Below are 21,714 nucleotides of genomic sequence, written 5' to 3'. Positions count from 1 at the left end.
CTCGCAACCTGTCAAATATTTCCCGGAGGTTTTCGTTATGCTCCTGCAGGTTTTTCCCATAGCATACTATGTCGTCTAGATATACAAAGCATTTCACTCCTTGTAAACCTGCCAAGACTGTATTCATCAGTCTCTGAAAACATCCTGGGGCTCCCTTCAGTCCCATCGGCATTCGTTTGTATTCGTAATGCTGATAGTTCGAGCTAAATGCCGTTTTCTCTCTGTCCTTCTCGTCCGTCAATATTTGATGGTACCCGCTTGCGAGGTCAAGCGTCGAAAAGTACTTAGCTTGCCCTAACTGATCCAGTATCTCGGAGATATTCGGTAGTGGAAATGCATCGCCTACAGTGATATCATTTAATCTTCTGTAGTCCACTACGATTCTCCATTTCTGTTTGCCACTAGCGTCTAGCTTCTTTGGAACTAACAGTAACGGTGCGTTCCAAGCGCTCTTACTCTCGACAATTATGTCATCTCTTAGCATCTGCTCTATTTGCTCCCTTAGCACTTCCTTTTGCGCTTCCGGGATCCTGTACGGTCTAGCGTTTACTACCTTTCCCGCGTGTTCCGGTGCAATCGGTATTCTGTGCTTCACTGCGGAAGTATAGGACAGGTTGTCCCCTGGTAGATGAAATACATCTCCGTATTCCGCGCAAACCTCTGCTAGAGCGCTTTTCTCTTCAGCGTTCAAATGATCCATTCTTAATTGCCTTCGCAACACACTAGTACGACTTTCTGTCTTTCCTATGACATTAGTACAATATTTTACTTCGCGTATTTTCCCTACTTTTTCTAATTCTTCCGTCATTAACCTGACGTTTCCTAACTGCACTCTGTCTTCTGACAAGTTTAATGCACTTACTATGCATTTCCCGTTTCGCACTTTTACTAACGCTTCAGGTACATGTACCCCTTGTGCAATCTCCTGCCTAGGAATAATCATTTCCTTTTCGATTCCCCTTTTTACATTCCCTTCCACCTTTAATAACATTATTTTTTCCTCTCGGGGCCCTATTTCCCCGCCTACTTCTGAATCTTGTTCGTTCTCATGTCCCTTTGGCTCTTCCTCTACTACTAAGGGTATATCTCGCCCTTTTAGTCTCACTATTTTACCTGCATAGTCTAACTTAACTCTATGCTCTGTCAAGAAATTTCTGCCTATCAGTCCGTCGTACGGAATATCTAATCCTCTCCCGTACACGTGAAATTTTTGCCCTACTTGCTCAGAACCGTCCACACTTAAGTGTACCTGTACCGTACCTATTGTGCTGACGGCCTCACTGGTTACACCTTTTAGCCGAAGCCTTTCCGCTTCATTAATTGCAAGTGTACTATTTATCGGAATACTCGTTCTCTTGAGCAGACACAACTGTGCTCCAGTGTCTATTAGCAACTTCAAATATCTTTTTAATTCTATGCAGTATAAAACCAAAACGTCATTTTCTGTTGCACAGTCGATTACCCTAACTGAGGGTTTACCTACCGCAACAAGGCCCGACTGTGCGGCCTTGCCGCCTCTTAGTTTCCCTGCACCACTTTACCGGTTTTGCTCGATACTGGCACCCTGCCTTTTCTCCATGCGTGCCAGGGCCCTGCGTGACAATCTTTCGCGTAATGTCTCGGCCGCTTACACTTGAAACAAGCAACGTCTTTTACCCTCGTACACGGAACTCCACAGTTCCCTGGTAGATTACATTGTGGGCACCTCCACTCTCGTAACCCTCCATCAGCTTCCCTATGATTTCCTCTAAAGTCTCTTGTATCTATCGGCTGAATTTTTCTTAATCTTACCCGGCATTCCGTGTCTGTATGTCCTGGCTTGTCGCACCCGTAACAAAAATTCGTAAACTCTTTGCCCGTCATTATCCGTACTCTTCCCTCTGGCCTATTCTTTCTACACTTGCTTGCCATGTGCCCTTTCAATCCACAATTGAAACATTTCAAATCTCTAATATCTCTGGTATTCTTCACCGTTTCCTTTCCCCGGTTGAAAGTTACTCTTGGGGCTAGTCCCCGCTCTTTCATTGACAGTATTGCACTTTCTTCTTGCAATGCTAGTTCCACGGCCGCTGCTAGCGTGATTTCATCGCCTCTACTTCTTACTATCGTCTGTATTCTATCATTGCTTAACCCTTGTATAAAGCATGCTCTTCCTAGTGAATCAACCAGTTCTATTGCGCCCTTTAAGTTCTCCCTAGCCGTAACTCTGCTTACTGCTTCCCTGAAATCCCTTTGCATTTCATCTATTCGGCTTGCCCATGCCGCAATTGGCTCTCCTTGTCCCTGTCTCGATTGAAATATCTTGCACGCGTAGTAGTCAATGGTACGCTTACTCGCATAATTTTCCTCTAGCACATGTTTTACTTCCTGCCATGTCCCCGTGCGTTCCCTTACTTGCAGCCTCGATCTGGCCTCTCCGGTTATTTTGGCTTTAACAAACTTCAGTAACGTTTCGTGTTCCTCCGGTTTCACAAGTTCAAATGCAGCGTCTACATTTTCAATAAACTCCCTAAGATCTCTCTTATTTCCTTCGAACACTTTTGGAACTATACACAAGGCTTCTTTCACTGATATCTTACCGCTACTGGAGGATGACGGAACTTCGTTAGTTTGGGCCATCTTACCAACTTAACTATGTTAGCACTTTACAATACAAGATACAAAATTCTTAATATAATTTTATATGTACCGCTTCTCTTGTGGTGCGCCGTCTGTTCCGCTGATCCGCGTTGTCCCGCGTTGTGCCGCGCTGCTCCGCGCTGTCTCTGTGCTCTCTATGCCCGCGCTGTTCCGCGCTGCCGCGATGCGTCGGCCGCCGCTCTGCTGGGCTGTGCCGACCCCGTCGCTCGCGTCGGCTGCCGCTGCTACGGCTGCTGCCGCTGCTCGGCCCGGACCCCCGGTCTCGAACGCTGGCTGCTTAGGCACCTCTGTGCCTCGTCGCTCCGCGTCGTGCTGCCGCTATCCTGCGTTGCCCTGCACCCGCGAGGACTACTTCTCTGGACTCTGTCGTAGTGGGGCTACTAATGCTGAAAGTTGCGAGTCGCCACAACTTCCTGCTAATTGCCACAGTCGCTGTAGCAAAATCTACTGGCTCCTATCTCCTTTTTGCCTAAATGCCTTTGTGGTACCCCACACCTGGCACCAAAACTTTTATTTATGTCGCGTCCCAAGCGTGGGTTTTGCGAGGGATTGAGCGACACGGTTCGTAAACGGGAATTAGCCGGTTGACCTAATTGAGAGGGAGACTTTTGATCTGGCTAAGATGTTAAATTCCCTGGTGTGAAGGTACAAGGCTAGGATGTTGGTAGAAGTAAACTCGTATGGACGTTATAAAAGTTCTAATTTATTCATAAAGAATACAGATCACCCTAACTGCGTAGTGATTGTACCTACAGAATAGCCAAGCCCATTACAGAGACGGTGACTGACTTCCACCGTTCTGGCTGCCTGATAGAACTTTCCAGCACTTTGCTGCCCACACTAGCACCCTACGTCAGAGTCCCGCGGTCGCTGCCTAAACGCTCATCGGCGACTATCTCCAACTGTCTGCCTGCAGCCCGCCCTCAGCCCAAGTCGGCTGCTACTCACGCTGACTACCGTCGCTGCCTAAACCCGAGAGAGAGAGCTCTCCGGAGCGGCGTGCCTCCGAGTTTTGTTAGCTCTTCCCCTTCGACCCCGCCAGCGCTTGGCATGACGTAGCGTCGAGTGCAACTTTTCCTTATTAGGGATTGTTTTAGTATTAACTTCAGTACTTTTCTTCAGAAGCTGGGTGGAGGGGTAGAGGGGCCTCTCCCTATATGGTCACGCACTGCGTCCTGAGCCCTTCATTGGCTCCTCATGACGTAGTGCGGTCCCCACCTAGGGCCCTCTTTCTTTCTCTCTCCGCTCCCAGACTTCTCCCTCTAGCCAAGACTGTTGATACTGCAAGTTATTGTTTATTAAGGGACCTGCCCAGAGCGCCCTGTTTATCTTAATAGCTGAGTCTGCTTCCTTGCTTATCACGCGCAGCTGCCTGGCCGCTTGGACCGCCGCCTCAGCTATCTAGCTGCGTCGTTATCTTTTGTGACCCCTCTGACACGCCTGGCGTCCCCTGTTAACTCTATCTCCCCGTATGATTTCTGGTGTATCGTCTGAGAACAACTGCATTTAGACTTGGCTTTTCTGCGGTTGCAACAGTCTGTCATAGTTCTTGGAGAGCGACTTCTACTTGCAGCACTAAGCCACGATCTGAAAACAGTCACTGCAACCAAGTGGCACTCAGACAGAAGAAGTCATGCTCCCTCCCACCCCATTCCCTCCACCGCAGAGTGCACGTCAGATCACCTAGCAGGACCCTGTAACCACCGACTGTACGTAATTGTATCTGCTGAGCGCTTTGACTTTGACTCTGAGCATTGAATGACTGTATTTTACTTGCGTTATACAGAATATACAAGTTTTTATCCATTGCTGAGCCATGGTATAACAGCCTCATAAATCAGGACTGAGAATGTTATAAGACAGTTGCCAAATGTTTGAAATATTTAACACACATGTTACGAGAATACGTTATGCCGTTATCAAGCGCTATAAAACAAGGAAACAAATCAATACCTCGCAATACTACAGATACTGACTCCCATGTAAATATCTATAATGTCCTGCATTGCAATGTATCTGAAAGAGTCTACTCCATTAGGTAACGTTAAACGTAAAAAGCCAGGAGCAAAAATGCACTGTAACACAAAATTCTACAATGAAAATCTCATGTTGGTGCATCAAATAACTGTTTCAAATGGGTCTGAGCACTGTGGGACTTAACTTCAGAGGTCATCAGTACCCTAGAACTTAGAACTACTTAAACCTGACTAACCTAAGAACATCACACACATCCATGCCCGAGCAGCATTCGAACCTGCGACTGTAGCGGTCGCGCGGTTCCAGACTGTAGCGCTTAGAACCGCTTGGCCACCCCGGCCGGCGTTGGTGCATCCTTCTCAGGCAAACCGCAGTTGAAAACCTAAGGCAGTTATCTTCACCTGCTGAAGATAATATTATCCTGTAAAACACATATTACAGTCGCCAACGAAGCTACAATCTACAGTAAAATCTTTGACCAATTTTTCAAATTCCAGCACACTGGATAGTTGTGCACTGCCCTCAGTAGGTTTGGAAACGCCAAGTGACTACGGGCAATGGAAAGCGAATACATTATAAAATTGCATATTATTGTTCTCTAAATGTTTATTAAGCTCGAACAATACATAACTAAATGCAACTGTTAAATATTAGATTTCTCGAAATAGCCATCCTTTGCTTAAATCACTGCTTTGCACATTCTCTGCATGTGATGGTACAGTTTTGCCAGGATTTCAGCTGTAACTGGTCTCCTTTGTTGCTGCAGGACTTCCCACAAGTGTATCTCACTCATGATCTCCCGTTTTCGGGTCCTCCTTTCCAACTCATTCCATAGTAGCTCCATTTAGGTAAAATCGGGGAATTGGGGGCTGCCATTCCATGGTTTCCAAAATTTTATGGATCTCTAGAGATTTCACATACTATGACCCAAGCGGGATGTATGTTCTGGGTCGTCCTTTTGTGGCAAGACAAATTCTTTCCCAATCAGATGCAAACAAGATGTCTTGGTATGTCGCTAGAACCTGGCATAATAGTTCCATTGCTTCATTTTTCCGTCTACTTTCACCAAATTTGTGACTTTATTGCCTCCAAGAGGTCACAGAGCCCCCACCAAGCTTCACAGTCTGAATGACGCACTGGGGATGCACGTGTTCTTTGGGCAAACGGCTTACGAACTGACAGCGTATACTTCTAAATACTAGGGTTGGAACTTAAATAGTGGCAACTATTTATTCACAACCGATACAAAAGAGTTACATGTTTTCACCTGTTACTGTCCTTCAATGTAGTCACCAACGTTGTGTAGAACCCGTTGCCAGCGATGTGGAAGGCGTAGAATTCTTTTAGCAGAGCCTATTCTGTTGATGGTGCGAATGGAGCGGTCTGCTGCCTGTCGAATCTCTGGAACAGTTCTGAAGCGGATGCCATGAAGTGGTTCCTTCATCTCCGGAATCAAATCAAAGTCACTAGGACTTCAGTCCGGGGAGTATGGTGGATGGTTCAGTACTTCCCAGTCCCTTCGACCGAACAGAGCAGCCACATCTTACGCTGTATGCGCCCGCGCAATGTCGTGCAAAATGATGAGTGGGTTGCATAGAAAGTGACGCCGCTTCTTTCGGAAAGCTGGTCGCAGGTGATGTTCCAAAAACGAACAGTAATACTGTGCAGTGACGGTCTGCCGTTGTTCCTGTTTCGAAAATATATAAACACCGTTACATAAGGCCTCTCGCTCACAAGTGACTTTGTTTCCCTCAAGTGTGCGCACGCCAGTGACGTGGGACGGGCGAGTCCACTTGTTCGGAGGTAAGGTAGGTATGTCAACAACGTGTGTTATCAGCGACAAGGGTAGATCCCTTTGCATAGTGCCTCCACAGCAGTGTTGCCACTATTAAGTTTCAACCTACGTATTTAGAATATGGATTCACCAGTGTGTGAGACTTTCCCAGTTCCTTGCTGTCCATTGTGGGTGTGTCGTAGATTATTGATGCCTTTTCTTCTTGTTGACAGATCGCGACAATGGTTTCGTTGCTGCTACATAACCCTGGAGTTGTTTTCTGCCAGGCGCCGTCTAACTATGGACTCACTCACTGGTGTATCCCTAGTTGTGTTTAGTTCAGCAATCAATTCATCGTCAGTTTCGAACGTATTACGTTTACTGGTCACTACCAAATAATTTTCATAGCCTTCTGATACTTGCTGGGTGCTTCCAGGCGATAATGATTATCATACAAGTCTGTTTCTCGACGCTGGTGGATGGTCCTGACAACTCCGGTTACCGAAATCTTCAATTTCTTTGATATCAGTCAGTCACTATTGCCTTCTTGGCGCCAAGTGATTATCTTTACCTGTGAGTCATAGAGAATCTGGCGCGTTGAGGCCATTTTCACTTCCTTTTGCTGCGTGTACCAGCCTCTTTCGCGACGTGTCCTGCTTTCATACATACGGAACTACAACTGAACTGTAAGCGTCTACGCAATCGTGAAGTCTACTACCGCCACCTAGATTTCTCAGTGTAAATTCGTGGACAGATAAAATCAGGTTATATAAAACTGAGGAATATCCATACGTTCCAGTATGTATGTACAAACACAATAGTTATCCGTACAACAAATATAGGTGCCATTATTAATTGCTGAATGAGCAAACTGTTCAGTATTTTAACCAATAACTTACACAGATCACTCCCGTCTTGCTCTGCTGTACGCTGAAGTGACAAGAGTCATGGGATAGTAACAACATGCACATATACAGATGGCTGTAGTATCACATACAGAACGTAAAAAAGGTCAGAGCATTGGTGGAGCTGTCCTTTGTACTCAAGTGATTCATGTGAAAAGGTTTCCCACATGATTAAGAATAATATTTGCAATAAAGTACGGTGAACGTATCCGTTAGGATAGTGAGACGAAGTTTTCTGTTAACGGGATATTGCAACAGACGAACGAGGTGGGTGCCTTTGCTATAAGAGTGACATCGCTTGCTGTGTCTCTCCAGGGTTCTTGACCATGTCGGTTGGACCCTAGACGATTGGAAATCCGTGGCCTGGACAGATAAGTCCTGATTTCAGTTGGTAAGATTTTAAGATCTGATAGCAGGCGCGAAATAATCATTAAACCCCCGAAATAATTAATATACAGGATAAAATAAGTACAGTATCTGAATTATGTAAATGAATGATGCGTGGAGGCATCGCCGTGGGATACAGTCATACTTCCTTGTATTGGTGAGGGGAGTGGGGTGTGTAAGTGGCGTAAAGTTCGTGGCAGTTTGGGTTGAACCTGTTTGCGTCAGGCTCTCACCCGGCCACCCGCACGTATGCGGACAATTATACCACTTTCGGAATAAGGCCAACTCCAGTCTCCGCTCATGTTCATTTCCGTTCCTTTCAGTATTCGTTCCGTCTCAGAAAATGGTGTAGCATTCATGCTAGCTTCCGTCAACCTTCCGTAAGTTGACGTGACAAATTTCTGTTTCTCATCGTCCAGCTGTTTTTGTACGAAGTGCAACAGTTTCATACCGTGAGCGCTTCGATTCCGTTTTGCTCTAGTTCAAAAACAAACTTAATTTTTTATCAATATACATCGTTCGAAACATGTTACTTGTCTTTAGGTAATTGTAAAAATTTAAGCTGATTACTCCACATGGAAATCCTGAAAGAGATTTTGAGAGATACTGTTCAAATGTTGTATATCTTAGCCTCGTATGAGCTGAAGCCATGTTTGAGACAAAAAGTTTTGTGATTATGTTCTGTTAGTTGACATATGTCCACACCAGCAGCTTAAAGTTACAAAACTTCTGATTTTTCATGTCGTTTATTTGTAAACGCATAATATATATAGGATACACTGGTTCACTATTAATAAGTACCACATAACCTTTGATCTGTAAATTAGTACAGAAACAGAAAACTGTATTGTAACATCATACACTAGGTGAGGAATGTTGCGGAGTTGCATCACTGCGCAGTGCTTGCGAACTTCTCACGTCATACCGATTATTTGCTCAAGTTTCGTAAAAGCGCATTATAAACACGTTCATGTTCAAATGTAGTGATTTTCATGGTATGGGAAAACTTATTAATGTAATAGCCTTTTTATGTGGCGCTACCCATTGTCATTGCACATACGTTGCCGTTTGTCTCGGGTGCGACGGTTAACCACAATCACCAAACGGCGGCAGGAGCCAAGTTCTCCGTACTGAACACCAACAATACAATCTATATTTCATTGTTGTAGGTTATTGTATGTTCGACATCAGTTGCTCTTGTACTGATGCTTGGTAATGTTTTAAGTGTTAATGTTTACGTAGTTTTCAGTGTATTGAAGTTGGCAGTAAGTGGGCTATAATCATAATGAAAAGACAAGCTTCTATTCAAAATCTTTTCACCAAAAAACCAAGTGTCTATAAGCCTGTTGGAGACACTCGTGGGGTCGGTAGCCTTACGAAACGACAAAGTGCAAATGTGCTAGACGGTGTCAATTCTGAAGTCAGCTGCGTTGGTAGAATTGCTTCTTCTAACGTCGCTACTTCGAGATTAGTTACTGTGGTTCCAATTAAGGAGGATAGAGGGCCTGAACAAGTAAGGAAAAATCTGTATGATATGGAAAAGTATTGTCAAAACAATTCCGCTCCGTTTTTTTCAAACGAAAAAAGAATATTTGGAAATCTGATGCTGGGTACAAATTTCCCTCCATACTCTTTCAAACCATACTAGATATAAACGATACTAGATATAAACGAAGTGGCTAGAAGAATTTGCGTGGTTAGCTTATTCAGTCGAAAAATCTGGATTTTTTTGCAACTACTGCGTGTTATTTTACTATTCCGAAAATGTAGGGAAAGGAAATCACAAGTAGCAGCGACGTTGGTTACTAAGGCTTTTACGAATAAAAAAATAATAAATACGCGAAATCTTCAGTAATCATGAGAACTTATCATATTATAAGAAATCTGTTTTGATTGCTGAAAACCCAAGAGCTACAGTTAAGAAGAAAGCTGAAACTGTTATCAATCAAGTAAATGCGCAAAGAAGAGTGGATATTGAGAATTAGAGTAAATTGCTGATCCTCATAATACAAACAATTCGATTTTTCCGGAGGCAGCAAATATCTAAAGTCATCGTGACTCTGTACGAATCAGCGTTGAAGAACCAGACGAAAATGACGGGAATTTTCGATCGTTGTTAAGATGCAGAGCCAAAGTGGAGATAATATTCTTTAAGACCAATTAACGACCAGTCGTGGAAGACGATGTATAGAAGTTCTTTCATTCAAAACGAACTTATTTGCTCATTTGGTCACTTAATACAATTAAAAATCGCAGAAAACGCCAAAACAGAGGCGCAGACTTAAAACATTTTTGGGAGAACAAGAATAATTTCATTAGGTACTACATTTGACAGACAATTTTGCGTTTCCATCTACATGTTCGACACTTCAATCCAGTCCTATTTGCAGATAACACCAGTGTATCGATTGAAGGTGGAAATAGAAAGGCTCTTAGGCTGTATGCTGAAGTCACAAATGAAAAGAATTCAGAGTGTTTTAGCGAGGAATAAACTACTGATTAACCCTTTAAGAAACTGAAAAAAACCGCCACTATACAATTCCACACACAGCAAAATTAAAAATCCATTAAAACCAAATATTTCTTTGTAAAACCAAAAAAATAATTGTCACTGAGAGAAAATTGCTTTGTTTACTTACAAGACAGTCTGAAATCGAATTCCCACATCACATTCTTAAATTATAAGTTATCTAAAATGACCTATGCTAAGAGAATTATATGGAACAACACAAGTGCTGAAGGACTGAGGTGTATTAAGCACGCATACTTTCCCTTTTGAGTTATGACATCATATTCTTGGGAAATTCCCCTCACACCATAACAACTTTCAAGAAACAGAAAGAGATTGTGAGGATAATGAAAAATGCAAACAGCTGAAAATCAAGCAAACTACGATTATCTGGGGACTAGCCCCTACCCCTCGACTCACAGAAACGTCAATCACAATGTCATTCCAGTCGGAGTATAGGTCTGTAGTGGTACAAAACAAATATGTAAATACGATTGAAGAAACATACCTTAATTTTTGATGGCAATTGTAGTCCTCCTCAGATCATTCCTGCATATGAACTCGTCACATATGGCATCAAGGTCGAGTTTCATCGATGCATCTCTATGGGCGTTTAGAAGGGCGATGGCATTAAGACGATCCTGCCTCATTATAGAACGAAGATACGTTTTCACCCTCCGCAGACAAGAAAACGATTCTCAGCGGTGCAGGTCGTTACCGGAGTCGTCAGCACTACACGTATGAATTTGACTAGTTCAGGCAGTAGGTCAGACAGGTGGTTTTCTTGTTTTAGGTATTCTACTATGTCATCCAACGAACTAATATTCGCAGAATCACTGCTTTGGATAATCTCATGAAACATGCTTCGGTGGAGGGGCAAGCGTTCTTTGTCTATATCTGATTCGTAGAAAGATAAAATATCGAATGAATGTTTGTTATCACCAAGAAGAAATTGTTCAATTTGCTTTACAATCATGCATGATTGAGTTTTGAACCGCGATTCCACGAAGCTGTTGGATGTATCCATTGTTTCATGATACACTCTTCTATATTTGTCACATACTTCAGTAAATGTTTCTACAGATGAATTGATGGCGTCATCGTATTTCTTAGAGACTTTTCTTCTATGGGGTAATTTTTGGAATCGACATCCATATCTTGACATTTTGAAGTTACTTCACCCCAGAATTATTCAAAATTGTTTCTCATAAATTTAATAGAAGTTACAAGAGTGGAAATCATTTTATTGGCCTCCTCTAAGTGCAGAGATTTACTCTGTAGTGCTATATTTACGGTATAAGTGTGACCAAACAGTTTTACCAGAGGTGATAACATGAAAATGAAATCATATGTCTGCATATTGGTCCCAGTGTCTGAATTGACATTTCTTTAAACATTTAGAAAAAATTCCAGAAGTTCTGTATAGTTGGACAAAACTGAACACATATCCAAGTATCTTACGGCCCACCTCGTAGGACAGAGTGATTTCAAATTTGTCGAGGCATCTGCCTTCAGGTGAGCAAAAAGATCTAATCTTTTAGGTTAATCTTTCACAAAATGTATTAAGTCCTTCATAACATTCAATGCATTTCGACATTCTGGAACTGTCTTCACAGTGTATTGTAGTGTTACATTTAAACAGTGTGCAAGACAGTGCACAAACATAGCTCTTTTCTCCATTTCCATTAACTTTGCCTGAACACCATTATATAAACCGGCCATGTTAGCTCAACCGTCAAAGCATTGGCCACTACAATTAGATGTAGGCAAATCAAATCGTCTTAAAATGCCAACAATAATATCAAACAGAGCCTTAGCTGTGGTACTTTATATTGAGTATAGCCCTAAAAAATATTCTTCTATCTCTAGCGAAACATCAACAAATCTTATACAGATACTAAATTATCCTTTGGTGACTATGTCTGTTGCTTCGTCTGCTATCAATGCGAAATACTCTGCACTCTTGATATCGTCCAATAATTTTCTAGGAAGTGTATGGCTTAAAATGGCCAAAATTTCGTTTTCCACATCGTGGGATATCCGTTTGTAAGTTTCGCACTGTAGCCATATTAAAAGTAGCTGGTTATCTTCACATCAAAGGCGTAATAAATTGTCAGAGTTACATGTTTCATCAGTATGCCTACTTATTGCAAGCCCCTGCACTGCTAAATACCGGAGGGAAAATATGATTTTTAGTAAACAATCTCTGTTTTCTTTCATTTGTGTCAGTTTTTCTTTGGAAATCTGGCTAAATACATTGACATTCTCTGTGGCAACCCGCATTTTCAACTTTTCTGCCTCTTTTTTCCAGTTCGAGAAACCAGTGTACATGAAATATTTTTCCATTTTGTGAGAAAACTGAAAACGATTTTCTTCAAACATTTGTCTGCAAATTTTGCTAAAAATAACATCTTTTACGTTATTATAATCGATCCATGCAAATTGCTGTTTTTAAGAGGGCTGATAACAGCGTTGTTTCTTTCCGGGAACAGTGTTTTTTGTCACCGCCACAGTTCCATTACTGTCTGTGTCTTTGTTGTCACACACAGCACCACTAACACTGGGTCTAGCTTCACTATCGCTAACACTTGCCACACTGTCACATTTCTTCCTAATTATAAACTTGTCCATTTTAAACAGAAAGGGACGAAATATTAACAACTGAACCGAATCACAGTAAGACTAACTGACCACTGGCGATGCCCCGCTCCTGCCAACATTAGCTGCGGCCTGCGTAACAGTACTCTGCGCCTAACAATAAGTGGCTATGTAACAATAATGCTGATTATTGTGTGGGCCGGCGCTAGGGATGGTGGGGGGGGGGGGGGGGCGATCCGTGCCATCGCCCATGGGGGCGGATTTTTGGGGGTGGCAAACCCATCTTGCGTAAACGAAGGAATGTGAGAATAAATTTGAGATACAAATTATTCATAAAATCAAACGTCTTATATGGTACAGAAACAGTGTGCTCAGATTTACGAAACAAACGTTTCCTCCAACAAAAATGGCTTAAAATGTATTGCACTGTAAACTTATCACTGATTGCTGCTTTTATCTTAAAGACATATTCACCACAAAGAGACGAATGAGTGTGATATGTAAAAATAAGGAGTAATGTATGGAATATATTGTGGTAAAAGTTGACTATGTCGATAAAGGGGGGAGGGGGGGGGGGCGCTTGACATGTTCGCGCTTGGCTACAAAATACCTGGAGCTGGTGCTGATTTGTGTGGTGTACCTTGTGATTGTCAATAGAATTTACAAAAACGAATGAAGAGTCTTTAACATTACTAGTCCTAGCCATCAAATTCGATTTCACTATTGCTCATTAGTTTCTTTTACAAGATGCCAGCAGGCTGCTGTGGGAGGAAGCGAAGCTCGTCCTAGCAGCCAAAGCGCTGCGAGCTCATGGTGAGCTTTCGTTCCCTGCGTACCTCCGTACAGTGAAAGTATGCGGTTAGTACAGATGCAGGGGACAAACCCTGTCACGACAGTTCGTCATATGCGGAAATTGGAGGAGTAGCATAAAGAAATACGCAACAGATCGTAAAATCAGTATTTTTTCCTGCTTAATCATTACATTCTATTATGCAAAAATATGTGTGAAAGTAAAGGATGAGGAACGGGGAGAGAGCGGTGAGAAATGAATTTTTGAATATTGGGGGGGGGGGGGGGGAGGTTACGATCCTATTGGGGGGGGGGGGGGTACAATGTACCTTGCCCCCCCTAAGTCGGCGTCACTGCGCCAGAAAGTCTATTTTGTTCCGTTTTAGCAGGTGAACCCACTGACATCTGTCAAATCGAACAATTTTCTCAACAAACTTTAAAATTCAGAAGATTTTCTGTCATTCGTCCCCGTTTACGACGTCACTGGAGCAGGTTTGGCTAACGCAGTGTTGAAGACCTTCTCAACATTAGGGCTTGACCTCAGAAAATGAGAGGCCAAAGGTACGACGACGCTGTCACTATGCGTGGGCAATTCAGAGGAGTACAAGCTTCCATCTTAGAAAGGTACCGTTGGCCCTGTGTGCACATTGTTCTTCACACACTCTAATTTTGTGTTCGTTAGATGCCAGCAAAATACCTTCTATAAGAAACTGTATGGGTGTCTTAAAAGAAGTCTGAGTATCCTTTCTGAGTGTTGCCCAGAACAAAATAAAAACAAACTTATTTCACTGTACGAAACCCGAAGGGTATAAAGAGACCACTCAATATCTGTATTTAAAGACATTTTGGAGCCTATGTTTCTCTCTCTGTGCAAAATAGAATGGGAATTGACACGGCATCTAATGCCCACTCTCTAAGTAGTGCTCTTAGTCAATTTGCATTTCATGTTAAACTTTTTGTTTTGAGCCGGATGCTGTCAACCACCCATAACAGAAATGTTTCACAACAAAAGTATTGATCTTATAAAGGCCATGACCAATGTAACGAGTATCTTACACCTTCTTTCAAAGGAGAGGGCAAATGCAGATGACTCATTTAAAGCCTTTTACACTGAAGTGAAGACATTCGCTGCCAAACTAGACGTTAAGGAAGAGATTGTAGAATTTGCCGCCTTCAGTCAACACGTAGCAATGTCCCTTACACCACAAAAGAAGAATACTATAGATGAACTGTTTATGTGCCATGCCTGGACGATTTTCGTAACTCACATAAAGAACGCTTTGAACCTCACAAGGAAATAGTGGCATCCATACAAAACATCCTTCCACAGTTGTGTATCACAACAGATTTCGGTTTATTGGATGCTTCTTTTAATTTCTACGAAGAAAGTTTGTTACAAACAGATTCTACAAGGTGAGTTTATGTCGTAGAAAGAAAAGTGGAGTCAGGAAAATCCTTCAAATCTTCCAAAAACAACTATGACTTCTCTTGAAAAATGTGACAAGACTTTCTTCCCTAACATTTATATCCTTCTGAAAATACTCGCAATTCTTTCCGCTACTGTCGCAACCGTACAGTGAACTTTCTACAGCTTATGTAAATTGAAGACTTACCTAATGAACAGTACACCAGAAGGTAGGCTTAACGGGTTTGCTTTACTATCTATCCACAGAGATATTATAGTTAGTGGCGACGAGGTTCTTGATAAGTTTGCAAGCGCACCAAGAAACCAGGACTTTGTTTTGTAAATATTTATCTATATAAAAAGTGAAGATCGTTTTTAATTTTATCAATTCTTTTTATTATCATTTTCGATAAACGATTAATAAACCAAATTTTGTTGAATTGTGATTTGTCAAGCAGCAAACCAATACCTACCCAAAGTAGTCTTTTGAAATATAGTCGGTAAAACACATATGCATATATACACAAAACGAAAAAAAGAGGTGTTGGCAGTTTATACATACATGATAGGACAAACCAATATTTATAGCTAGAATCTTTCAAAACGCGATAATCACAATCGCGTTTTCACTCTTAATGTGGATAAGTGTTTGCAGATGAGACATTCTTAACCCTGCAGTGGTCGCGCTCTAAAAAGAAACGTATGTTATCGCATGGATTACATATGTATGCCCTTTTATCAACTAAAAAAAGAGCCCATTGAATTTTCAAATATTTTTTTCGAGTTTTTTGTGTGTTTTCCACAGTAATGTTTATTAAAAACTATCAACAAAAATAACACATATGAACTCATATTTGAAAAAGCAACAAACTTTTCACAGCAAGTCACAATTTTAAGGACGATAGCATCATTGGCTTTGATATACTTTCAAAAAACACGTGTTTGTGTAAAAACAAATTTAATCACTATTTTATTAACAAGAAATACAGACGATCTTGGAATGATCGCGGCAAACAAATTTTTTACACGCGTTACATACTTTTCTTGTTCTTCTATTTCTCGATCTTCCGCAGTCGCAGCAGCGACCCACAAAACTACTCTGTGTCATTCCCGAAGTTGCTGGCTGACTTTCCACGAGAGGAGTGCCGAGAAATTTCTATTTCAAAGAGTCAAAACGGCGGTCAAGGGACACTATTTTCAAACCACGCAAGATGTCCAAAAAGCTGTGACGAGAGTCTTGGAGGATATTACAGAAGATGAGTTCCAGAAATGTAACCATCAACGGCAGAAGCGCTGGAAAAAGTGTGTGCAACCAGAAGAGAACTATTTTGAAGGAGACAACACTAATCTTGACTAAAATGGTAAGCAACATTTTTTTTCACATCAGTCTCATTACTTTATTGTCGCACCTCGTACAACGTTATGAGCTCTATTTCTTCCTATATTGAGAGGAGGAGTCTTTGACCAGATTGTGCCATCTACACCAGTATAAAAATCAATCCATCTGCTTCTCCGGGATGGTTCATCATATGAAAATTGAGGACTGTTCTCAGTTGCCTCACATGGTACTTCTCCCTGTTGCTCAGACACAGATTGATGGTCCTGCTCTTCCAAAACGTCATCTTCATCGATAGAACTAGAGTTGGGAATATCTTCCTCATCCTCAGGCTCCTTCTGCCAATGCTGAAATCCGAGCTTCTTGCCTCTGATCGATAATTTACCTAAAATTCAATGAAATTCTATTATTATTTCAAATATTTGTACATTGTAAAACAATAATGAATAGATGTAATACGTGTTCCAACAAATAAATGAAAAGTGGACATAGGAAAAAAACTGTTTTTCGGAATTACTTGCGTAACAGGTCTCGCGGACTACAGTGGTAGACTGCCGACTTCTACGAGGTCCTATGAGACAACCACTCGTGACCGGCGATCGCACAACACTGAGAGGGTCCGCCAACAATCTATTTTAAAGTACACAGAAGCTCGGAGCGTTGTCGGTTCTGGATTTCCAAATTCATTTGAATTTTCACAGATGGATTACATATGTAATCCACGCGACCACTGGAAGGTTAAAATCTTGACTAATGTTTGAAATACAGTATTATTGCTTTGCTATGTTGGTTCTCCAGCGACTCGCTTGTTTCCTCGACGCTGTTATAATAACAAGATGCCGACTAGCACGACAATTATTGAATTCCACATAGTCACGCTAGTCGGCGTCTTGTAACAAAGTGAGCCGCTGGACAACAATCATAGCGAGGCAATAATAACTGCTATATTTTTTATGATTTAATGTCGACAATAAAAAAGCTTGATCCTGGTAAAGTAAAAGGGGCTTTAATGCAAATAACCTCTGATTATGAGCAGTAAAACTGAAACAAATTTAATTAACCTATCTTTACATTAATGTTGCGGCCACTCCCCCTCCCAAATACACTCCTGGAAATTGAAGTAAGAACACCGTGAATTCATTGTCCCAGGAAGGGGAAACTTTATTGACACATTCCTGGGGTCAGATACATCACATGATCACACTGACAGAACCACAGGCACATAGGCACAGGCTACAGAGCATGCACAATGTCGGCACTAGTACAGTGTATATCCACCTTTCGCAGCAATGCAGGCTGCTATTCTCCCATGGAGACGATCGTAGAGATGCTGGATGTAGTCCTGTGGAACGGCTTGCCATGTCATTTCCACCTGGCGCCGCAGTTGGACCAGCATTCGTGCTGGACGTGCAGACCGCGTAAGACGACGCTTCATCCTGTCCCAAACATGCTCAATGGGGGACAGATCCGGAGATCTTGCTGGCCAAGGTAGTTGACATACACCTTCTAGAGCACGTTGGGTGGCACGGGATACATGCCGACGTGCATTGTCCTGTTGGAACAGCAAGTTCCCTTGCCGGTCTAGGAATGATAGAACGATGGGTTCGATGACGGTTTGGATGTACCGTGCACTATTCAGTGTCCCCTCGACGATCACCAGAGGTGTACGGCCAGTGTAGGAGATCGCTCCCCACACCATGCTGCCGGGTGTTGGCCCTGTGTGTCTCAATCGTATGCAGTCCTGATTGTGGCGCTCACCTGCACGGCGCCAAACACGCATACGACCATCATTGGCACCAAGGCAGAAGCGACTCTCATCGCTGAAGACGACACGTCTCCATTCGTCCCTCCATTCACGCCTGTCGCGACACCACTGGAGGCGGGCTGCACGATGTTGGGGCGTGAGCGGAAGACGGCCTAACGGTGTGCGGGACCGTAGCCCAGCTTCATGGAGACGGTTGCGAATGGTCTTCGCCGATACCCCAGGAGCAACAGTGTCCCTAATTTGCTGGGAAGTGGCGGTGCGGTCCCCTACGGCATTGCGTAGGATCCTACGGTCTTGGCGTGCATCCGTGCGTCGCTGCGGTCCGGTTCCAGGTGCACCTTCCGCCGACCACTGGCGACAACATCGATGTACTGTGGAGACCTCACGCCCCACGTGTTGAGCAATTGGGCGGTACGTCCACCCGGCCTCCCGCATGCCCACTATACGCCCTCTCTCAAAGTCCGTCAACTGCACATACGGTTCACGTCCACGCTGTCGCGGCATGCTACCAGTGTTAAAAACTGCGATGGAGCTCCGTATGCCACGGCAAACTGGCGGACACTGACGGCGGCGGTGCACAAATGCTGCGCAGCTAGCGCCATTCGACGGCAAACACTGCGGTTCCTGGTGTGTCCGCTGTGCCTTGCGTGTGATCATTGCTTGTACAGCCCTCTCACAGTGTCCGGAGCACGTATGGTGGGTCTGACACACCGGTGTCAATGTGTTCTTTTTTCCATTTCCAGGAGTGTATATGTTACATTCGCCACTGGCTGAAGTGTTGTTAGAGTGCTTCAGACCCCACTATGCTGTTGACCAAAATTGTCAACAAGGCACTGCTGGCCGCTGTGACCGAGCGGTTCCAGGCGGTTCAGTCCGGAACCGCCCTGCTGCTACGGTCGCATTTTCGAATCCTGCCTCGGGAATGGATGTGTGTGACGTCTTTAGCTTAGTTAGATTTAAGTAGTTCTAAGTCTAGGGGATTGATGACCTCAGATGTTATGTCCCATAGTGCTTAGTGCCATTTGAACCAACAAGGCATTGTGCAAGATTCATAATGGGAGCTGTGCTTCTATGGAATGGGCTGGGTCCTCTTGTCCAACAGAACCGGTAATCGACTGGAAATGGTTACATGGAGACCATCTGCAGCCATTCATGGACTTTATGTCCCCAAGCAACGATGGAATATTTATAGATGAGAACGTGGCATGTCTCTGGGCCACAACTGTTCGCGATTGGTTTAAAAAACTTTCCAGCCAAGTCCAGCGAATGATTTAGCCATCCAGATCGCTCCACATGAACCTTGTCGAACAATTATGGGCCATAATCTTGAGGCTCTGAGCACTATGGGACTTCTCTGCTCAGCTCATCAGTCCCCTAGAACTTAGAACTACTTAAACCTAACTAACGCAAGGACATCACACACATCCATGCCCGAGGCAGGATTCGAACCTGCGACTGCAGCAGTTGCGTCTAGAACCGCTTGGCCACCGCGGCCGGCCATAATCTAGAGATCAGTTCGTGCACAAAATCCTGCACCGGCTACACTTTCTTAATTATGGACTGCTGTAGAGGCAGCATAGCTCAGTGTTTCTGCAAGGGGCTTCAAGAGACTTGTTGAGTCCATGAAACGTCGAATTGCTTCACTATGCCGGGCATAAGGATGTCCGAGACGATATTAAGAGGCATCACATGACCTTTTCCACCTCAGTGTAGTACGCAGCATGATGTTTCCAAACTTACGGAGGGTAGTATATGGAACTATAAAATAAAAAAGACGTATTTGTAAGGTGTAAACAATAAGAAAAGTCAATCGCGCACAACATTGGCATTTAATAATTTTTTTTTCCGTAACTATGCACCAAGCGACGACGGAAGAGTCCATTATTGGGATGGGATTTTCCCTTGACGACTGCCGTGCAGTCAAAATACACGCGCAGGCCTAAGCACAGGCTGCCGCCTCGGACATTAGGCGCCGCTGTCCCCTGTGTGGGGCGACCACCTGCGCGGCGCTGCCCTGGCAGCCCGGGCGCGGTCACAGCCGCCGTAACTCAATTAGCGCCAAAGCGGCGCCGCCGCCTCTGCGCTGCCCTGGCCTGCGCTATTCAATTTCCTCCGGCCACAGTAGCAGTAGCGGCTCCCGTGCCGGGCCGGCGTACTGCGCTGCGCTGCGACCCGCTGCCGCGTCCATCGGCTTGTCACCTACCAGTCCACCGCGTCCTGCGTTAAACAGAGCCACCAGATAATGAACCTGCGAAAAAGCAAGCTCCAGACTCTGTCCTCCTCCATCTGTCCTGAACTTCCCTGCGGAATTTATTTGCAGAATTCGCACAAAATAAGGCGAGCCGCTCTAAATAAGAGACAAGGAAAAAATTAAGAGATGTCGCTGCCATCCTTTAAATTTATTTTTCAATTATGTTGCGTACGACACGCAATAATTTTGTCAAATGATCTGCATAAGAGGTTTATTTTTTCAGATAAGCAGGGTGTTTATAGATTATTATGTTGGTGAATAAGTTCGTAGCGTTTTTGTTTTGGGTTTTAGTATTCCCGTTGCAGTCGGTTTATTTCTGCAGGGTGGTCCATTGATCATGACCGGGCCAAATATCTCACGAAAGAAGTGTCAAACGAAAAAACTGCAAAGAACGAAACTTGTCTAGCTTGAAGGGGGAAACCAGATGGCGCTATGGTTGGCCCGCCAGATGGCGCTGCCATAGGTCGAACGGATATCAGCTGCGTTTTTTCAAAATAGGAACCCCCATTTTTTATTAAATATTCGTGTAGTACGTAAAGAAATATCAATGTTTTAGTTGGACCACTTTCTTCGCTTTGTGATAGATGGCGCTGTAATAGTCCCAAACATATGGCTCACAATTTCAGACGAACAGTTGGTAACAGGCAGGTATTTTAAATTAAAATACAGAACGTAGGTACGTTTGAACATTTTATTTCGGTCGTTCCAATGTGATTAATGTACGTTTGTGAACTTATCATTCCTGATAACGCATGCTGTTACAGCATGATTACCTGTAAATACCACATTAACGCAATAAATGCTCAAAATGATGTCCGTTAACCTCAGTGAAATTGCCAAAACGTGTAACGACATTCCTGTCAACAGCGAGTAGTTCGCCTTCCATAATGTTCGCACATGCGTTGACAATGCGCTCACGCATGTTGTCAGGCGTTGTCTGTGGACCACGATAGCAAATATCCTTCAAATTTCCCCACAGAAAGAAATCCGGGGACGTCAGATCCGGTAAACGTCCGAGCCATGGTATGGTGCTTCGACGACCAATCCACCTGTCATGAAATATGCTATTCAATACCGCTTCAACCGCACGAGAGCTATGTGTCGGACATCCATCATGTTTGAAGTACATCACCATTCTGTAATGCAGTGAAACATCTTCTTGTAACATCGGTAGAGCATTACGTAGTAAACCAGCATACATTGCACCATTTATATTGCCATCGATATGATGGGGGCCAATTATCCTTCCTCGCATAATGCTGCACCACATATTAACCTGCCAAGGTCACTGATGTTCCACTTGTCGCAGCCATCTTGGATTTTTCGTTGCCCATAAGAGCATATTATGCCGGTTCACGTTACCACTGATGGTGAACGA

Source organism: Schistocerca gregaria, chromosome 6 (genome assembly GCF_023897955.1).
Source record: "Schistocerca gregaria isolate iqSchGreg1 chromosome 6, iqSchGreg1.2, whole genome shotgun sequence".
Taxonomy (NCBI): Eukaryota; Metazoa; Arthropoda; class Insecta; order Orthoptera; family Acrididae; genus Schistocerca; species Schistocerca gregaria.
This window is presented reverse-complemented; position numbering follows the sequence as displayed.